General features: G+C 41.3%; 1 long non-coding RNA gene across 2 annotated transcripts; it reads right to left on the bottom strand.

The window, feature by feature from the left end:
* Window positions 1-613: 613 nt before the first annotated feature.
* Window positions 614-12582, bottom strand: LOC137242191 (uncharacterized). Of its 2 annotated transcripts, XR_010950116.1 has the most exons (5): window positions 12116-12582; window positions 11850-12039; window positions 11547-11777; window positions 5243-5465; window positions 614-1106 (listed from the first exon to the last, which is right to left on the bottom strand). It is a non-coding gene; the product is annotated as an uncharacterized lncRNA (long non-coding RNA). The 2 variants fall into 2 exon arrangements; XR_010950117.1 differs by lacking the exon at window positions 5243-5465.
* Window positions 12583-16856: the final 4274 nt, after the last annotated feature.

Raw genomic sequence — 16856 nt, 5'->3', positions numbered from 1 at the left:
TTTGTCATTCCAAATCGTCACTCCTGTCAAAAATTCGTGTGGCTGTGTGCGTTTTTGGTCACACGATTTTTGCAGGGTAGACTATTACCAAGAATATAAATGGCCTTTTTAGCCATCATCCGGTGGCCAACTCCTGAGCCAGATAAATAATTTTGCATGTAAATGCAACAACAACGATTTGAGCCAGATAAATTCAGATAGAAATCTGGTACAATTTGTTAGCAGCTTTGTTTAATAGGTTTTTCGATGTTCACTTGGGAGCACTACCCTACAAGACAGGTATCCGTTACCTAATCGATTACTTAATCGTTACCAATAACTTGGTCACCAATTATCGTCTTAATGACTTTTACATTGCTGCCGTGAAAAAGGTAACGCATGCGCTCTCTCAAAATAGTGTACGTGTGACTCGCTTTCTCGCTCTTACCTATTGTGTTTTCGACATTCCTTCTCGCTCGATGTTATTTACATTTTTAAGTTACTTCATTAGTTATGTTTTCGTTATCGCTAACCAAAACATATGCAACAACAACAACATGGGTAACTGGCCTATCGGTTACCCGTACCGGTTACCTTCTGTCAATTCGCCTTTTATATGAATGAAACGCGTCCCTTTTGTTTAAATAATATTTAATTATGAATAAATTATGTATACAATGGTTTTTACAAATAATTTCCTTAATTTTCTAGTAAACCTTACATATGTGCATATTTATATGTACAAACTACATATGTAAAGACATAAACTCATTCGTAGTCGTGCCCTTTCTGAAACCATTTTGAGTTTCGAAGCTCACACTGATGGTGCTCAATTTTTCCTGCGCGGGCGGTGTTGTTAGTATCAGTTTGCATAGATATGAGTGTTGTATATATATATAATACCGGAATATATGCAGCCCCATTTCGTGCTATCAAAGTCGATTTGCAGGTGATGTTGAGCCTTTGAACTTGACCCTTTCCCATAATATGCGTGGTAGGGCCCTATATGTGATACTAAAAAGGCCGAGGGACAGTTGTCGCAGTTCTCTTGTAGTTTGAGCAAATGTACGTTCTTCTTACAGCCACAGCTGGAATATTGCTATGTCCACATCGTCAAATCGAATTACCTAGAATGAAAAAGAAACAAATATCAGTAAGGATAGATAATAAGTTTTTAATATAACCGGAAGTGCTTAATAAATACAAGATACTCAAGGGGATTTCAGATAACCAGAATCAGGACCTGTAAAGCAAATTCAAGTGAACCTCCACCATGCCAACGCATCTTCCGGTAGCGGGGGTAGCCGAAGATTATAACAAGGGATAACTGATAGATGTTGGGGTAATAGATAGTAAATTAGGCGTGGTACAAAAACAAAAACGAATAAATGCAGATGACTGTTTAATCCATTATGCGATCTTTGAATGGATGTGCAAATTGAAACGGGCAAAGTACTGCTAAAACTGCTTTCCCCGAGTAACCCGGGAACGAATTGATATGACTACGTCTATTCTTCTTTAGCAGCAGTGCCGAGCACCAATTCCCTTTTGGACAGGAAAGTAAACGTTTGGTTGTCTGCAAGTTTATCATATGCCAGTACAGAACATACTCGTTTGCTGGATCTGAGCAGTACATCTAATTTTCCCAGATTTTCTGGGCTCAGCGAGGGTATCCTCCTGAATGGTGCATGTGTACCCTGCTGCCTTGCCTGGCCGCTCACCCAACAACACCAGGCACGACGGAACTTGCCTTGCGACACCCAAAGTGCACTCACGCTTCTCATGGCTCCAGCGGGTTAGTGGGCTTAGAGTATACCCGCGGTAGCTATGCCTGTCGTAAGAGGCGACTAAAATACCAAATTGATTCAAGGGGTTTTGTAGCGAAATCCTTTCAATGGGTTGCCAGCGCAATATATAGCCTCTCCAACCCAATTGTCAACGTCACCTACCCGTGGCGAATCCTGTTTCTTTAACAGCCGAGGCTCTGGCGACCTCATGTTCCTTATCTACATTTGAAGGCGCTTAGTTAGCTGACATCGCTTACTTAACCGGTAGATTCTAAAGTAAAAACCAAAACACAAAATATAGCTTAGGTTGAATTGGCCGGTTCATGAGGATCTCACATAGACTGAATGAGTCCGTAGTGTTACCAGAAGTTTGTTTTAACGACCAAGCTGAAAACCCTATCAAGAACCAGGACCTATGTTATAAAAAAAACTCCGTCCTCTTGACAAATACTAGAAGCTTCCTAGGACTTAAGCCAATTGCTGCTTCTAGATCTGACAGCTTTATCACTCCTAATAGCTGGAGCCTTAGCCTGGCAAGCGCAGGGCACGATATTTCTCGGGGGGCTCGCGATTTAGAGGTACTAAGACATTTTTTTTAATTCAGGAGAGTCTTTAGTTGTTCCATGCGGAAATTTTAAGCCGAATTTCAAAAGCAACGAATATTGATAATGATTTTTTACCTGGTCCCTCGAACAGTGAGGAGACAATAAAAACATCAAACAAAAATATATGTTTACATGAATCCGAAATCGTAAAGTTTTCGTGGTAACACTGATGAAGGTTCATCTTCAAAAAGCCTTCCAACAATACCACCAACTCTGTATCAAAGTCTAGATTATTTATACGACTTCGATATCGGTACCGTGAATAATGAGTTTTTGCGATCTGAAGAAGTCAACGAAATAATTCATCGAGGTCATCAAAAGTGCCCTGTTATTTTTCCACGTGATTGTCATGACGAGGCATTTCCTACCTCGTTGTTAAACAGAATCTTGCCAAATGGAGAGAAAGTGGAGCGTGACTGGTTGGTGTGGCGTGCCAGTAGCAATGCTTTGTATTGCCTGCCATGTCGTCTGTTAAGCACCAATACTTTAAATCGACCTAAAATTTGTTGTCCTGGCGAATATTTGAAATTCCAGGTATGGAAGAAGCTATACGCTAAACTGCCATCACACGAAAATACTGAAGATCAAATTAAATGTTATATTCAATGGCGATCTTTACAAAACCTAATTCGAAAGGAGGCTACAATTGATACACTTATCAATGACCAGCTAATCACTGAAACTCAAGAGTGGAAAGAAATTTTATATAAATTTTGGACACTATTTTATTTTTGGGTGAAAGAGGCCTAGCTTTCAAAGGCGAAAGTATATATCTTGGTGAACGAAACGATGGACATTTTTTGAGCATCTAAGATGTCATAAGCCATTATGATCCGACATTTAGAGATCATTTGGAGAAAGTTTGGATTTCACAACAGGAGCACAAACGTTTACAAGTTCACTATCTTTCCCCAGACATTCAGAACGAGTTTAAAGAAATTTGTGCAAAGCACGTGAGGGAAACTATATTAGATCAAGGTAAGAAAGCAAAGTATTTTGCTTTTATCGTTGAGGCTATGCCTGATGCTAGTCACGTTGATTACGTTCATTTTGCGCTAACTCCATTTCAATTCGAAAGCAACAAATTTTATAATTCAAGAACGGTTTTTGACTTTCGTGAATTGTAACCAAAAAACTGGTCAGAAAATCGCTGATATAATTTGCCATCGTGCACAAGGGTACGATAACGGCGCCAATATGAAGGGAACTTACAACGGAGCACTACGTCACATTCTCGACAAAAACTCGAATGCTGATTACTCGCCTTGTGCAACCCGCAGCTATGATAGCGTTTTCTTTTCTGGATAAAGTGTTACGCAAGCGTTGTTGTTCTATTCTAAAAAACAGGCAACGCCTTTACGGGTTATTTCGTTCTTTTGTGAAAATTCTTGCCTGCTCGCAAGCGTTACACTTTTACCCTGTATAAAATGGCGGTGTGGCGGTGTGGCAGTGCAACTTTGTGAAACTCTCAATTCGCTCTTAAGTTCCACATATACTCTGTTAATATGAGTGAATTTGGTGAGTTGAAATGTTCTTTGTATGCACTATAAATGTTGACCATTTTCTGGGGTAGGAGTAACTCTATAGTTGTTGTTGTTGTTGTAGCGATAAGGTTGCTCCCCGAAAGCTTTGAGGAGTATTATCGATGTGATGGTCCTTTGCCGGATACAGATCCGGTACGCTCCGGTACCACAGCACCATTAAGGTGCTAGCCCGACCATCTCGGGAACGATTTATGTGACCACATTAAACCTTCAGGCCATCCCCTCCCTCCCCATCCCAAGTTCCATGAGGAGCTTGGGGTCGCCAGAGCCTTGTCTGTTAGTGAAACAGGATTCGCCGCGGATAGGTGAGGTTGACAATTAGGTTTGGGGAAGCTATATATAGCGCTGGCAACCTGCAGGGTTGCGCTACACAGCCCCTGGAATCTGATATTTTAGTCCCCTCTTACGCATACGACAGGCATACCTACCGCGGGTATATTCTGACCCCCTAACCCGATGGGGTAGAGTATTACCATTTACTTAGGCAACAATTTATTTCAGAAAAGAAGACGCTATCAATTTATGTGGTGTTGATGCTGCAGAATATTGTACGGCTGCAATTATTTTCTTCGGCAGCACTCCACAACGATGTGACATCCTCAAAAAAAATGTACCTAGCTCTCTTCATAGTCTTTCAGCCAAAAACCAAATTTGACTGCGCAAGCATACGGCGATGTTACCGGCATTCTCAAGTACATCAACAAGTTCGAATGTATCTTGCTGTCCTCAATTTGGTTCAAACCCCTACCATTAATGAAAGAAGCGTGGTCCTCCAAGCGAGAGACGCCACCACAGATGTTGAGGTCCGACATCTAGATGCCTTATTAGCTGATTTGAAGTTGATCAGGAACCAATGGGAAACAATTTTAAACGAATGCAAAACAGTTGCTATTCAATTGAACATCTCGCCAAAGTTTCCGGACATTCGAAAGAGAAAATCCAAGAGGCGTTCTGAAGATAATTTAAATGAGATGATTACGGATGATTCAGAGTCTGATTTCAAAAACAATACATTCTTGGTGATCGTTGATTCGGTAATCACTGGCATTACTGAACGATTTACAGCTATGAGAAATTTGAACGAAAAGTTTTCCTTTTTGTGGCAATTTAAGACACGGATGAAACTACGGTTCAGGCGAGCGCAGCAAAATTTGTCGAAAAATACAAGTCGGATATTTCTCAAAGCTTAGAATGTGAAATAGTTCACTTGAAACACATTTACGAAGCAAATTTTGATAAAGGTCTGTCACCATTGGAATTGCTAAATGCCGTCTATTTTCAAAATATGTATACAATTTTCCCCCAACTTTTGTATTGGTTTACGTACCTTTTGCACTTTACCTGTCACTGTATCTAGTGCAGAACGTTCCTTCAGCGTTCTTTCAAGAATGAAAGACTTTCATAGATCGTGTTCATCTAAAGAGCGAGTTTTAGGACTTGCCACGCTTTGTGTTGCATCCGTTTTGGCAAGACAGTTAAATTTTGATATTATTATAAAAAAATTTGCAGCGAAAAAAGCAAGTAAAGCCACTCTTTGATATCCAAACATTCTATATTGAATAATTAAAATTTATAATCATCATTAAATTTATCAGAAATGTATGAAAATGTTACCAAATAACTAGAAAAGATTATTTGAAATAATATGTGGCTGTTAATAGAGAATTTTATTTTTACGTTACAATAAAATAAAAGAAATAGTAAATATTCTGTTAATTTTATTGTCAGCTCTTAGCCAAAAATCATTTAGTTGATGTGGCAAAAGTTTTTTTGATGTAATCCATCAATAATGATTTATGAATGAAACGTCATTAATTCACGTTAATCAAATGTATTAGTGGATTTTTTATAGGGGCCCGTAAAATTTTTCTTAGTCCCGGGCCCGGATTTTCTCTCTACGGCCCTGGTTCGAAGACGCCAGAGGGGATTGAAGCCAGTCTCCGGACCCAGAGCCAAAATATCAGTACCTCTAAAAGCACATATGAGCAGCTTTCAAGCGGAAGTATTCGCCATATGTTGGTGCGCTAAGCTGAACCTTCAGCGCTGATACTCCAATGAAACAATTGCCATACTCAGTCAGACAGTCAGGCCCCACTAAAGGCAATTGTGGCGTTCGAAATAAAGTCAGCACTGGTCCTTGGGTGCACAACGTAGTACTGTTGCACTGGGTCCCAGGCCACAGGGGAGTACAGGGTAATGAGCAGGCGGACTCCAGTGTTTAGTTTGTTGCGTCCCTCCCACAAATTATCATCCTCCCAGCAGACCCATGCCGCGGGTCTGCGCCATACTCTCCTCCTCCGGGAGGGTATCGAACCCAATCCGTGTCCTTCTCCTGACCCCGGTCATGATAAATGGTTTTGCTGCGTTTGCCGGAAAAGAATCTTTTTAGGACGGTCATACTCTTGTCAGTGTGTCACGTGCAAGGGATGGTTGCATCGGACAGGTTGCTCTGGGCTTGATCCCAAAACCCGACGTCCTCGTAACTTTTACAAATCTTTTGTGGCTTCTTGTTGTTCACGCCCTCATTACATTATGAGAAAATACGGCACCTGAGAACAGAGCCGTATGAAGCTGAAAAACACAAGCAGGTCCTGAGTGAACTCCACAAACAGGCGAGAAGAACACTGGAGCAATACGCCAGGTTTGAGACAATCTAAGTTACTGTTAGGAAGTTATAGCACAAGTCGCTACAGGGCAATAATAGACCTATCGAAAGATAACCGAAGAATCCCATGAGCTTTCTTACAGGGCATTATAGACTGAGCAGCCGTATGCAGAAAGTGGGCATACTATCGAATAACACATGCCGATTTTGTGATCGATCAGCAGACGGCGGACCATATCCTCCAAGAATACGAAGCAATCTCAAAACGTAGGGCTAAGTTTATGGGCTCCCCATGGCCAGTGCATTCCCACATTTAATCCCTCAAGCCAAGAACTCTGCTAGGGTTCATCAAAGAAGTCGGCTACGATGAGGTGCTGTGAAGGAGATGTGCAAGTCACTGTGCAATCCTCAATAAATTATCTATCTACGTTCCGGTAACAAGCACCATTGAGGTACTAACCCTGCGCTTCCCAAGGCAGTCGGTTCTATGTACCGGAGCGACTCGGGATTTTTCCCGACCAAGGACTGTCATTTCAGTGTGACCCCATTTAATTTGTTTCGTCCCTCCCACAAATTGTCATCCTCCCAGCAGCTCCTTGCAGCAGGACTGCTACATATTCTCTTACTCCGGGAAGGTATCGAACCCAATCCGGGTCCGTCTCCTGACCCCGGTCATGAGAAATGGTTTTGCTGCATTTGCCAGAAAAGAATCTTTTTAGGACGGTCATACTCTGTTCAGTGTGTCTCGTGCAAGGGATGGTTGCATCGGACAGGTTGTTCTGGGCTTGATCCCAAAACCCGACGTCCACGTAACTTTTATAAATCTTTTGTGGCTCCTTGCTGCTCACGCCCAAGGGCGTCCCGTAGTCTACGCCTAAGCGCATCCCCACTACCTTCCAGCAGCTTCGCTGCTCAGCAAGCCACAACAAGTACCCGCTGCTGCTCGCGCCCCACGGCGCCAACAACTCAAACAGCTGATACCACTCATAACTACTACCTTCGTAGTAGAGCTGGTTGCAATGCTGAGCATCAGCCCCTGCCCCCGTCTTCTTCTCCCCCCCTCTTTTCTGGCAGCAATCGTGCAGGTCAGGGAAACAGACTCTTAGTCCCTGCCTCCGTTTGCACCGTCTGCCAGCACAGAATATATAGGTTTGAGACATCCGCTCAATGCAGCTCCTGCCTTGGGTGGTGCCACTTTCCTAGATGTTCTGGCCTCCGCGACGGCAACCCCCCGACGGGTTTCATCGCGCCATGTTGCCAGGTCGCAAACCCAAATCATCCGGGTACCCCAATGCTTGCCCAAGGGCGCCCAGTCCCAAGGCCACAACAGCAATTGCGTCCTGGCCTTCCACAACCTAGGCGTAGTCACCCCTCACTTACCCCTAGAGTGGCGGCGTCACCCCTCATGCACTTCAGAATTCTGCAGTTCAACTGTAATGGACTAACTGGGAAGATTACGGAGATAGTCGATTTCATGAAGCGGCACAACATCCGCTTTGCTGCGATTCAAGAGACTAAACTCACAGCAAGATCTGCATTGCAGACCTGCTCTGGTTATAATGTCCACAGGAAAGACCGCGAGAGCGGAAATGGAGGCGGCCTCGCGTTTATTATACACCACTCTGTGAAATATCATATATTTGATCCTGGCATCGACCGCAGTGACAATGTCTTAGAACGTCAAGGCCTATCTGTCCGGTCAGGCGATGCAAATCTAGAAATCATCAACATCTACATCCCTCCTGTCACCTGTTGCCCCAGTGGATACCGCCCTAATATCGAGGCCTTACTCACTGGCAACAATTGCATTATCTTAGGCGATTTCAATGCCCATCACGACCTATGGCATTCAAACTTGCGGGCGGACAGTAGGGGTGAGATGTTGGCGGATCAAATAGACGAAACGACGTTCTGCACAATAAACGGAGACGCCCCCACACGTATGGTAGGAAGCTGTCATAGCTCGCCAGATATCTCAATCGTGAGCGCAGAACTCGTAAACTGCGTCAACTGGCAGCCGATGGTAACATTGGCATCCGACCACCTGCCCATACTTATTTCGTTCGAGCGTACCGCCGACTTCATCGTCACCGAAAAACGCACTTTCATAAACTTCAAAAAAGGAAAGTGGGAAGAATATAAATCTGCAACAGACAGCAGCTTTGCTGCCCTCCCTATCCCGACTGATGCCCGCCAAGGGGAGCGTGCCTTCCGTAAGGTCATTGAATCCGCCTCGGCACATTTCATTCCCGCCGGGAGAATTCCCGAAATCCGGCCCCACTTCCCGGCGGAGGCCACGAGCTTAGCGAGGGAACGCGACCTTATAAGACAGCTTGATCCAGGCGACCCCCAAATAAGGGATATAAACCAACGCATCAGATTGCTTGTGGACGAACACAAGCGGGCGAAATGGGAAGAGCACCTAAGAGGTTGTAACCTCTCTACCGGTGTAGGTAAACTTTGGTCCACCGTAAAGTCCCTATCGAATCCGACTAAGCACAAAGACAAAGTTTCCATCGCCTTTGGCGATAAGGTGCTGTCGGATGCGAAAAAATGCGCGAGCGCTTTCTGCCTACAATATATAATGCATCCTACGGTCGACAAAGATAGACGGAGAGCCAATAGACACGCACATAAACACAAACTCAGCGCGTCACCAATTACCATCACCGCTAGAGAGGTTGAGGACGCCATTGGTCGTGCTAAACCATCCAAAGCAGTGGGCCCAGACGGCATAGCCATGCCGATGCCTGGGAAACCTAGGGAAAGAGGGTTTCAAATATTTAGCGCATGTCTTCAACCTGTCTCTTTCCATCTTTGTCATACCTGAGAAATGGAAAATGGCCAAGGTGGTCCCGCTACTAAAGCCTGGGAAACCAGCTAACGTAGGTGAGTCATATCGTCCGATATCTCTCCTATCGCCAGTGGCAAAGACGCTTGAAGCCATTTTGCTCCCTTATTTCCAAGCACATTTGCAGCTAGCCCCTCATCAGCATGGCTTCAGAAAACTCCATAGCACCACCTCCGCGCTAAATGTCATTAGCACCCAGATAAATTGCGGTTTGAATCAATATCCCCACCATAGAACAGTACTCGTAGCGTTAGACCTATCAAAAGCTTTTGATACGGTCAACCATGGCTCGTTACTGCAAGACCTGGAAGGGTCCACCCTTCCCCCATGTCTTAAAAGGTGGACCGCAAATTATCTGGGTGGTCGGCAGGCATCGGTGCAATTCAGAAACGAAACATCAAAACAAAGGAGAATTAAGCAAGGGGTGCCACAGGGTGGTGTCCTATCCCCGCTTTTGTTTAATTTCTACATATCTAAGCTACCTTCACCACCGGAAGGAGTCACAATCGTTTCCTACGCCGATGACTGCACAATAATGGCCACAGGCCCAGGCCCAAAGATCGATGAGCTATGCCATAAAATAAACGGCTATCTCCCTGATCTCTCCAGTTTTTTCGCCTCGCGAAACCTGGCATTGTCACCGACTAAATCTTCCGCGAACTTATTTACAACATGGACGCCCCAAATGTCGACCATATTGAACATCCACGTCGATGGCACTACGCTACCGACTGTCCTACACCCCAAAATCTTGGGTGTGACGTTTGATCAGGATCTACATTTTGGTGCGCACGCAACCGCAATTGTTCCAAGAATTCAGAGCCGTAATAAAATCCTCAAATCCCTTGCTGGCAGTACCTGGGGAAAAGATAAAGAAACGCTCTTGACCACATACAAAGCAATTAGCCAGCCGATTACGTGATACGCGTCACCCATATGGTCGCCAAGCCTAAAAACCACCCACTGGAAGAAACTACAGGCCTGCCAAAATACTGCTCTCAGAATCGCCACGGGCTGTCTTCTTATGTCCCCAGAACACCATTTGCATAATGAGGCGAGAATACTCCCCATCAGGGAGAGAAATGAGATGCTGACCAAACAGTTTCTGTTGAATACCCAGAAACCTGGGCATCCCAACCGACATCTGATTGACGAACCAGCCCCGCCTAGGGGCCTAAGGAGTGATCTCCGTAAGCATTTTGAGGAAATACGGCACCTGAGAACCCAGCCGTATGAAGCGGAAAAACACAAGCAGGTCCTTGGTGAACTCCATAGACAGGCGTCGGACCTTTATGTCGGGAATTGCCCGGTGAATCCAGTACTTGAAGAAAAATATCCAGAACTCGCAGAAGAGGAGCGCATACTCCCCAGGGAAACGCGTGTCACTCTTGCTCAACTTCGTTCTGGATACTGTAACAGGTTAAACTCTTACCTATCCAGAATCAACCCCGACATACAAAATGTATGCCCTGCTTGCAATGTGTCCCCACATGACACCAACCATCTCTTTAATTGTAATGTGGAACCAACGCCTCTAACACCCCTTTCCTTATGGTCCACCCCTGTTGAAACGGCAAGTTTCCTTGGACTCCCGTTAGAGGATATTGATGACAATTTGTGATCGGTCGCGGCTATTAGGTGGGGCGAGCATTGCTACAACAACAACAACAACAGGTACTAACCCGACCATCTCCGGACCTATTGATATGACTACATTGAACCTTCTAGGGATTGAATATTATTAATGACCGCAATGCGAAAGTCTGCTAAAATTTACCATTCTCCATGGAATGCTACATATATAGCTTCCCACTTTTTGAATCAGTAATGAAAAGAGCAAAATTTACTAAAATTTTAACTGGTTGTGGGTAAGGTGTTGATGTCCTCTCTTAACGCAATGTAATGGCAACGGCGACGCAGGGAAAATAATAAAAATCCTATAAATCTACTGATCATAATTAATTAATCCCTCCCTTTCTATGCAGTTGTATGCATACATACATATGGGTTTTGTTCTCCAAACGCTATTTAAAGAAATCAATTGGTATTTACATGAACTTCGAACTCTTTGGTATTTGCCTTCTTCAGTTGATTATCAACAAAAGCATGACAAATTATCACTAACAAATTCATTCATGTTGTTTATATATTTAATATGGTAGGCAATTTACTTACCCTTTCTGATGCGATGATCCTGGACAATCGGGCCTGACTAGACGAGATTTATTTTGCTTTAACATAGCGTGCTTAACGCGAACCATATCATGTTAGGGCACAATTTCGGTTATGCAACCAATCAAAGAAATGTCGTGCTTGTAATACTGCTATGATAGCAGCAGCAGCTCCCGGTGGCGGCACATAAACAGCAGTTGCATGCGGATCAGTTGCATATTTTGATTCGGCTACCTATTCAATTTTAATTCACATTACATTATCCACTATTGCAATTTTTAATCAATACAAATCAATATAAATTACCGAAGCAAATACTGGCAAACCAAGATGCGTAGTTCCACCCTTTTTTGGGAAAATACATCCAACCAATTTTGTACCGTATTCCAAAGCATGTTGGTTGTGGAAAGTACCTTGTTTATCGGTAAATCCTTGGCAAATGACACGTGAATCTGCATTTAATTGTAGGTTTCTTGTTGTTTTGGCATATCCTGAGCTGAATCACACCCCGGTAGAGATGATATATATTAGAATAATATAACATTTTTTTTATTATTTAGAAATACACATACGCATGAATGAAAAGCAGAGAGTAAATAATGTTGCTTTGGTTGTAGCGATAAGGACACTCCCCGGGAGCGATTTAGTATGACCACCTGAAAACTTCTAGGGCATCCCGTTGATTCTATACAACTTTCAGATTCTAAAAACCGGATCTCGACACGCGTCTTTTGATACCACCTTTGTTTAGGTTGTACACTGTCTTGAAAACGTTACCTCTTTTAGTTTTGGAAATCGAATCTTCCAATTCCAATTGGTGGCAAGAGTACTTGGCTGCCTCTAGTTAATGCGCCAGGTTAATTTAGAAGTGCCTAAACAGCTAACACACGTCACACCTAAAAGCCCGTAGCACAAGCACTTTTTTAGATTTTTAGTTTAATTACCACAATTATAGTTTTTCATCGTTTTAAAATGTTTCCCGGAATAATTAATAAATTGTCCGTTTAAGCATTGTTTACTATATAGTTTGGCAGCTTAATTCGAGGCATTGTAAACTTTACCAAGTAGCGCAACTAACAGCTGATCGCTCAAAATTTGCACACACACACAAACATCACTAATGGCCATATTACGGAAATCTTAGGGAAATTGAAGTTAATTTTTTAAACAGACATCAAATTTTATAATTTTGGAATATATAGCATCTAGGGCACCTTAATTGCAGTAATTGAGAGAAAATGTTTGCTTATACTCAAGTTTGATCCATTGCAACTCTGGTCTTCCTACTGTTCTTCATTCCACTCCATTCGAGTGCCTATTTTCACGGCCTGCGAGTGCCTTCCACTCTATTCGCAACATAACCTCGAATTAAGCTGCCAAACTATATAGTAAACAATGATTCGAGGTTATGTTGCGAATAGAGTGGAAGGCACTCGCAAGCCGTGAAAATAGGCACTCGAATGGAGTGGAATGAAGAACAGTAGGAAGACCAGAGTTGAATTGGATCAATCATTGCATCAATATTAAAGATAAATTTAGAACAAATAATTAAATAGTTGAGTATAAGCAAACATTTTCTTTCAATTACTCCAATTAAGGTGTCTTAGATGCTACATATTCCAAAATTATAACATTTTATGTCTGTTTAAAAATTTAACTTCAATTTCCCTAAGATTTCCGTAATATGGCCATTAGTGAAGTTTGTGTGTGTGTGTGCAAATTTTGAGCGATCAGCTGTTAGTTGCGCTACTTGGTAAAGTTTACAATGGTTTTAAGATGACGCTGTCATTTCGATGACAGCAAGAAACGTCGATGGGTTAGTGGAGAGCGAAAAAAGCTTTGAATGTGTGGGTGAACTAGTTACCACCGTCTTGTAGGGTAGCAGTTTTGTGACGTAGAACTGTCAGTTTGATGTATGCATAAACAATTTGTTAGCCATATTTAAAAGGCATAGATGAATGGATTTGCAACTCTTTGTTTCGAGAGAGCGCTGTCAAAATGCACATTTTTTATAACATTTATCAATGATGCCACTCCAAACAAAAATTAATAGATCTGAAAATGGGATTTTTGACATACATTTCGGCGATTATACCCTACAAGAAACGCTGATAGTTTACTAATACACTCACACTTGTAATTGACAATGCTGATCCTGCGATGACGTAAACATTGATACTCAAATTTATGTATGTTCCTTTGATCGCTCACGCAGGTCCGCATGTTCCCAACGACAGCCTATAATCATGAAAAAGGACTCAAACTGGGAAAGCTTCGGACACCTGGTACAGAACAAAAGAACATACAGCAGATACCATTATGCATGTGAGACAGATACATAATTCTCAACGGAATTTTATGTATGCGAGAACAATTTATCCGATTTAATCATGTTGTCACTACTGACTGTCATATGACAATCAAATGATTATCACGGTTGTTTTGTTATTTTTTAAATTCCGCTATTTTCAACCGACGAAAGCCATATAAAAAATAAGTTTAAAAAATGAAAAAGAGAGCATGCTAAAAGAAAAAAAAATCGAAAATAATATTAAAAAAAAACCAAAAGCTGTCGGAATGTGTGGGGCGCACTCAATAAATTGATACGCGAAAAATAATCGGGGTTAGTGGTGATTCATTTTTAAATGTGTTTCCGCATGAGGAAAGCGCCCTTCTGTTGATTTGTTATTTTGTGAATTTAAATTGAACATTCTGAAATCGAATTCTTATAAAACTATTTATTTTAAACAAATAAGAAACACATATGCTTTTATCACGTACAAAATTAAAAACATAATGAAATAAAGATAATAAAAATCAAAAAGCATTGTTTTATTTTTGGCGGAATATAACAATGGTAATTTATGATAGTATAACAGTCAAACCTCCCTACAAGAATACTGATTATCATATGACTATCATCTGACTGTCAGCAATGTCAACCTAACGATCAGCGCCTCATACAAACTTTCTATCACAAACTTAAGGGGACTTGCGCAAATGTGATGTAAACAACTGTGTACGTGTGAGTTTTTGTCTCCTTCTTATACACCAACATGGCCTACTGATTAAGTATATAGCCGTACTGCTCACTCTCATTCCTTTTCCTGGATAAGTGCTGACATTCTAACTATCAAAAAGTGTCATAAATGATAGTTTACTGTAGATATCAGGTTTGACTGTTATACTATCATAAATGACCATTGTTATATTCCGCCAAAAATGAAACAATGCTTTTTGCTTTTTATTTACTTTATTTCATTACGTTTTTAATTTAGTACGTGATAAAAGCATACGTGTTTCTTATTTGTTTAAAATAAATAGTTTTATAAGAATTAGAGTTCAGAATGTTCAATTTAAATTCAGAAAATAACAAAACAACAGAAGAGCGCTTTCCTCATGCGGAAACACATTTAAAAATGAATCACCACTAACCACTATTATTTTTCGTGTATCAATTTTTTGAGTGCGCCTCATACATTCCGACAGCTTTTGGTATTTTTTGATATTATTTTCGATTTTTTTTCTTTTAGCATGGATCTTTGAAATGCTCTCTTTTTCATTTTATTAAACTTATTTTTTTTATGGTTTTCGTCGGTTGAAAATGGCGGAATTTAAAAAATAACAAAACAACCGTGATAATCATTTGATTGTCATATGACAACATGATTAAATCGGATAAACTGTTCTAGCATACATAAAATTCCGTTGAGAATTATGTATCTGTCTCACATGCATAATGGTATCTGCTGTATGTTCTTTTTTTCTGTACCAGGTGTCCGAAGCTTTCCCAGTTTGAGTCCTTTTTCCTGATTATAGGCTGTCGTTGGGAATATGCGGACATGCGTAAGCGAAGAAAGGAACATACATAAATTTGAGTATCAATGTTTACGTCATCGCAGGATCAGCATTGTCAATTACAAGTGTGAGTGTATTAGTAAAACTATCAGCGTTTCTTGTAGGGCTGATATCTACAGTAAACTATCATTTATGACACTTTTTGATAGTTAGAGTGTCTGCACTGATCCAGGAAAATGAATGAGAGTGAGGAGTACGGCTATATATTTAATCAGTAGGCCATGTTGGTGTATAAGAAGGAGACAAAAACTCACACGCACACAGTTGTTTACATCACATTTGCGCAAGTCCCCTTAAGTTTGTGATAGAAAGTTTGTATGAGGCGCTGATCGTTAGGTTGACATTGCTGACAATCAGATGATAGTCATATGATAGTCAGTATTCTTGTAGGGTAGTTTCAATCATTTAATAAAATGATAGTCATCGTAAATTTTACCAAGTAGCGCAACTAACAGCTGATCGGTGAAAATTCGCACATTCACACGCACAGTTCTCCACTCAGTTTCAAAAAAAAACTTTAGATTACTTAATTCAAATTTTAAGGTGAGATAATCCTTACAAATTTATGTATACAGAATATATATGGCGTTTTTGTTGTTATTAAAACAATAGTTTTATTTATATTAAAGCTTTTATCATTTTTTTTTTTTAACTTTGAAAAATCTCCGAACACCATTCCTTCATTATATGACATTCGACTGCCTAGTCCACTGCCTTCCACTCTATTCGCAACATAACCTCTACTTAAGCTGCCAAACTATATAGTAAACAATGATTACAAAGCTGTGCTGCCACATCAACAAAGAAAAAACAAATATAAATATTAACGTGCCACCTTTCCGTTAATAAAGAAAAAGGAAAATATATATTTTTACTACTATGCGGAAGGACATCACCGTGGCGGTAGCCACGGTTATACCACACACCCGGACTTGGCATGGCGTAGCCCAGGGTTATTTTAAATAAGCGCGGCCGAAGGCCGCCTACGCGGAAAGTTGTTCTACGCAGAATTACTGTGCATGGCGCAGCCGGTGTTGGATCGGCTAACATAACAATAAACATAAGAGTTATAAGGTAATATGCGGAAGGACATCACCGTGGCGGTAGCCACGGTTATACCACACACCCGGACTTGGCATGGCGTAGCCCAGGGTTATTTTAAATAAGCGCGGCCGAAGGCCGCCTACGCGGAAAGGTGTTCTACGCAGAATTACTGTGCATGGCGCAGCCGGTGTTGGATCGGCTAACATAATAATAAACATAAGAGTTATAAGGTAAATATCAGCTCGTTCACGAATGCAAAAAAGAGCTTTTTCAAATTTTTGTTAAATAAAGACTAGAAAAGTTAAAGATATATATACATCAGATGAAAGATATTTTTATAAATTAATTTTCGATTCTCCACTTGTTCCGTTTTTTAGATGTGGCAGCACAGCTTTGTAATGTCATCAATAA

Source organism: Eurosta solidaginis, chromosome 2 (genome assembly GCF_040869045.1).
Source record: "Eurosta solidaginis isolate ZX-2024a chromosome 2, ASM4086904v1, whole genome shotgun sequence".
Classification (NCBI taxonomy): Eukaryota; Metazoa; Arthropoda; class Insecta; order Diptera; family Tephritidae; genus Eurosta; species Eurosta solidaginis.
The sequence above is the reverse complement of the archived record's forward strand: the minus strand, read 5'-3'. Positions and strand labels throughout refer to the sequence as shown.